Consider the following 6,000-nt stretch of genomic DNA (forward strand, 5'->3'; position numbering starts at 1 on the left):
GTTCAATTAGCCATATGACTCTACTACACTTTCAATTCAAGCTTGTGACCTTAATCGGTACACATGCCTTCCCATCAAGGCAACTCATGATGTACTTTGAGATATGATTCAATTTTCTCCCAATTCACTTTTATTATTCATTTGATATACGAAGGTTACACAATCTTGCTTTCTTGGTAGCAGGTGTTGGATTTTCGGAATTGCTACAAGTGTACTAAGTATTGCCATGTATTTGGTATGTGTTTTCCATCTGCAGCCTCCCCTTATATTTATAAGACAGTGAGAGAATAGACATGTCCCTTCATGGGATGTCTGTTCATTATCTTAATTAAACTCTTATATATATATATATATATATCCAAGTAAAGCTACAAAACATTAACACTCCCTCTCAGCTAGGGAGGATAAACACATGACCATATATTGCCTCAATGTAATATAAGAATATATCTGATCAGAGGATATTCAACATTTTGATATCATGAGTATTGGTCTTTCAGAATATCAACATATGATATTCACCAATTATTCAATAAGGTTTGATATCACATCTGATATTATGAGTATTGGTCTTCCTCAATATTGACATTCAATATTCATCGAGTACTCAAATAAAGTTCGATACACATCTAATATAATGAGTATTGGTCTCCCAAACTATCGACATTTGATATTTCATGAAGTACTCAAAAAGTTTTGATATCACATCCAATATCATGAGTATTGGTCTCCCAGAATATATGATATTCAACAGTCACTCAAAAATGTTTGATATCATGAGTATCGGTCTCCTAGAATACATGATAGTCACCAATTACTCAAAAATGTTTGATATCACATTTGATATCATGAGTATTGGTCTCTTAGAATATCAATGATATTCACCAAATACTCTTTGAGTAGTAGCCTTCCAGATTGTTGAGATGTAAGATATTCACCAAGTACTATGAGTAATGGCCTCTAGAACATCAAGTTGCATGATATTCCCCATGTACTCTGTGTAATGGCCCTCTAGAACGTCAATTTGCATAATATTCATCATGTACCATTTTAAAAAAAAAAAGGTATGTGTACACACATTCTCATAATACTTACCATATAAACATCCACCATGCAAAGTATAATCTATCATGATCTATATAGACATCATAAGATATCCATCATAATAGAAAACTAAGTTATTGTAAGATTGTCACATTTCAATAACTTTTGCAAATACAAGTGATGATCATTTGGAAGTTGTCACTTCCTCATGATATACACACGGGGTAGGCCCATTAAAATCATATAGTCAAGAGGTATATTCACGAATCACAATCATGTTGACTGCTACAATTTATTGATCATTAGATAATCTATCTCAACATGGTTTACTCTCTCTGAATCAATATGATTGAGATCACTAAAGGTTTACTAAACTATATCCATTATCTACTCCCTCTCTTTCAAGATTGCCTCTAATGAAATATCAATCTCCCTCTTCCTACAATAACATTCTCGGAGGAAAAGATCAAGGCACATAACTCTTATAGTGCGTATAGAAATACAAATAAGAAAGAGATTATTATAATACTCAATAATATCATTAAGAATAATCAGATATTAGTAATAATCATAATAGTGCAATATTATTCCTTTTATAATAACATAATTATTCTATTCAAGATAACATTCTTATTCAATGTTAGATTTTCTATATTAGTAGTAATCGAAAATAGTACTCAAGAGGAATACTTATCTCATGTAATCGAACAATAATGCCCTTTAGATGCCTTCTTCTGTTAGCTCAATTCTGAATTAAGCTGAAATCTCTAGTCCACGACATTGTCATGAATGATGTGTTCTCATGTTATGCTCATCATTATTCTCTTTCTAATTGAAGTATTAATTGAGTGATGGTCAATGTAAATCCATGTATTATAGTCTCTGCTATGAATTCTTTTACCTCCCATAATTATCATCTGTAGTACATAATATCCATATCTCTTTTGCCATTAAATTTATTTAACCCATCTGGTGAGAAACTCATGTAATACTCTACAGGATCATGCTCTATGTTTCTTGTTTCTTTGCTTTGTTGACTTTAGACACTATAACACTTTTATATTCCTTAGCAGTCGTTGTTCACTATGTGAATTTGAAGGAATTTTTTTGCCTAATATCTCTTGATTGTTGGTTCGATATTTCAACTCCTATCTTGCTTCGATGATGGCTGAATACTCCTTAGGTGTTTTGATGCCTTTCAACCTCCTTGTAATCATTGGTTTCTCTCCTCTCTTATTTCCCTATAATCCAAGTCTCTTCATCTTATCAGTATTATACATGGGGACTGTTGTTAATATACGTCACCTCAACCAGTTTAATGATAGGTTTCTCCATGTTCGAATGAAATGATTTCCTCAATTAGTGGTGGGCAATATGTCAGGGGTTTGTACCCTCCTTTCCCACGTGGTAGACCTACTCTCTGAATGTAACATATGTTTCAATCTATTGGTTGGACCCGTAAATATAGGTTGTTTCTTCCATCTTAAATGTTTTTCTCTATATTTATATCTCTTGTAGTGTTCCAATGCAAGGAGAAGGCCACGAGCTAGGTAATTTTTCTCACATTGTCCAACATCACAACCTTCTTGAAAAGTGCTTTGCATCCCAACAAAATTAAGAGTACAAGTATAAGCATTAAATCCAACATCGGTGACATGTCACCTTACTATCCATACACATCGAACTATCTCAACATCTGAAACACCACAAGGAATTGGAGGCATTGCAGAGGAGAATTTGAGTAACGATATATATTTCTTGTGTGTTAGTTTATGTCTTCCTCCAATCATGAGGTTATAGACTTCAATCCACTTTGAAACTTATCATTTACCCCTCCCGGTTGTTGCTTCAAACTTATCCTAGATTCTACTCAATATCATAAATAAGTTGGAAGTCTTAAACATTCACAAAAATAAAGTTGTAGATGCTTCCCAGGCACACGATATGTGGTATATTCTCACACTACAACTCCACCTTCAACTTGTTCATGATATCTACTATTTGCAATTTACCCGAACTTCTTATCCAATAAAGTATGTAAAGTTTTGCATTACTGAATCCGTTGTCTTATGACTATGTTATACTTATCAGCACTACATCCTTGAACGAATCAACTCGCTGTTACCTTCGAGCACACACATGAATATTAGTACATGTTGTTGCTCTATATGTTGTTGTCTTTGTCAACTTAGGTTTTTATTGATGTTGTATTATCTCTTCATTTGCATATTGTATAAACAGTGTTATATATATATATGTATATATAGCCCTTGTCCAACCTGCACTGAAGACAACATGGTCTCAAACATGATCATTGTTCCACAAAGTCTTTGACTTTTTTTCAGCACTGCTATCTTTTTGGCATGTTTTTTCCAACTACAGCCTCCCCTCTGTGTGTGTGAGAGAGAGAGAGAGAGAGAGAGAGAGAGAGAGAGAGAGAGAGAGAGAGTCATTATCATAATTAAACTTATCCAAGTAAAGCTACAAAACATCACACCATGCCTAATCATGTGAAGGAATATGCAGTACTAAAAATTGTGTAGAGAAATTAGAACATACACACCCTTAAGATGAAAGAGACTAAGGTCTAACAAGACAATAACAATGTGAAGAAGGAGAAGAAAGCATATGATGGTACTCATAAGCAATAGCATGCACCTTATAAAACTAAATACTCGATGACAAAATAATATGTTTGCATGTGTAAAAGTACTCATCCAAGGGAAGCCAAACTAAATAAGGAAGCTAACCTAAAATACGTTAGGTCCTTAGATTAGATTACAAATGCCAACATCCCACCTTGTACTTGACTAGTGAGTTAGGTCGTTGAGATTATTATGGAGCACCCCCTTTTGAAGGAGAATCCTAAAGTTTTATATAAAATCCCTTTGACTTATGGAAGTATATACATAGCACCATTAAGATGAAATAATCCATAGATATGTTTGAAATTATTTACTAATGACTTACTCCCTTGATCCAAAAGGAGACTTGATTTATCATTCATATTGGTTCTCAATGCACACTTTGAGTACCTTAAACTTGAGGAAAGATCCATCCTTTTGCTTGATGCTAATAATAAATAGAAATATGAAAAAGTCATTATTTAAACTAGTATAGTGGCCCGATCCATATAAAGATGGCTTCCTCAGAGGTCCACAAATGCTTTTATGAATGATCTTCAAAGGTCATGTAATGCCCACCTATATGTTGCTTCTTTGTTTGGGTTGCCAAACTCTTTTAGGCTTATTTCATGCATTTGTTAGTTTTAGAGATATTTGATTTATAGATATATGATATTGTTTCGTAACTTGGATTACATATATATAAGTGATGAATTACGTAGTTGATTATATTTCACATGTTATTTGATGATTATGATTACTTCCACATTAATGATGCTTTAATGATTCTGAGTTACTAAATTGATTGCTCGCACGATGATGTCATATGATAGGTATCCAAATGATGATTATTTTATATTCATAGTAATGCAATGTTATATCTGAGCATTCGATGATTTTACTTGTGATTTATTATAGTACGTACCCCATACTTGCATGTATATGATGTACATGTCTGTTTTACTTTTCTAGTTTGACATGTCTCATGTGGTTAACAGAGGGAGTCGTATTCACTTGCAAATCGAGATCTACACGATGTACCACTTCTTGTCGTTTCCTGTTTAATTTAGATATATATGCACATGTACATGCTTGTCTTTTATGTAGAATGCGGGTATCGGGCATCAACTTCTTTGAATTGTCATGATGAGTGTACCCTATTGCAATAACTCAATGGTAAGAATGAGAAGATAACAATCAGGTCCAATCTTAGCCATAGCCTAAATACTTGTCCTGCAAGGAAGATTCATAATTGATTCTCTACCATTTTTAAACCCGTGAATTTTTCTGTGCATATGTTGTTTGATTTTTGCTTTGGTTGGATTTTCCTTGTGCATTTCATGTGGTTTGACCTTGTGATTTGCTTGGTAGAATGCTTATCTATGAATTGTGGATAATTGTATATTTGAATTATTAAATATTATTTAATTTCACACACACACACACAAAAATAAGACAATATTTCATTTGTTGAAATTATTGAAATATTTACCTAAATAAAAAGATTTAATTTAAAGTCATAATACAGAAAATTAAATTAGAAGATTCTAAATATTAAATATTGATTTAATTGGAGTTGCATTTAAAGAATGCACTTTAATTATCTTTGTTGATTAAAATAATAAATAATTGCTTTAAAAGGCTTGCATTAAATTATAGAGTGGGAAATAAAAATAGATGGAATATATTTAATCAAAGAGTGAGTAAATATACATGAAAAGATAAATAAAATAAAATAAGAATATTAAATAGAGGAATATTTTTAATCAAAGAGTAAAAATGTATGAAAAGATAAATAAAATAATAATATTTTAGAGTTTTTTTAGAATACATTTTTTTAAAAAAGAGTTAGAGTTCTATATTAGAGGTTATTAGAAGTTTTTGGATCATTATTTCACACAAGTTTTTTGGGAGCAATTTTTGGATTTGGAGCAAAAGGATTTGTTTTGGTAACTTGAAGGGCTTCATTTTAACAAGGGTTTCACTAGGTTGTCAGATTGTTAGCGCCACCGTGAGGTAGGGTTTGAAATTTGTAATAGTATATTTCATTGAAAAGATCAATATGCTTATTGTCTTTTGGGTACTTGAAATTTGCTTGTCATTTTATTTTAGAGGTTATTAGAGATTTTTGGATCATTATTTCACACAGGTTTTTTGGGAGCAATTTTTGGATTTGGAGCAAAAGGATTTGTTTTGGTAACTTGAAGGGCTTCGTTTTAACAAGGGTTTCACCAGGTTGTCATATTGTTATCACTAGCGTGAGGTAGGGTTTGAAATTAGTAATAGTATATTTCATTGAAAAGATCAGTATGCTTCTTGTCTTCTGGGTACT

The sequence above is a fragment of the Cupressus sempervirens genome, chromosome 7 (assembly GCF_028749045.1).
Source record: "Cupressus sempervirens isolate cs-2001-9-10 chromosome 7, ASM2874904v1, whole genome shotgun sequence".
Classification (NCBI taxonomy): Eukaryota; Viridiplantae; Streptophyta; class Pinopsida; order Cupressales; family Cupressaceae; genus Cupressus; species Cupressus sempervirens.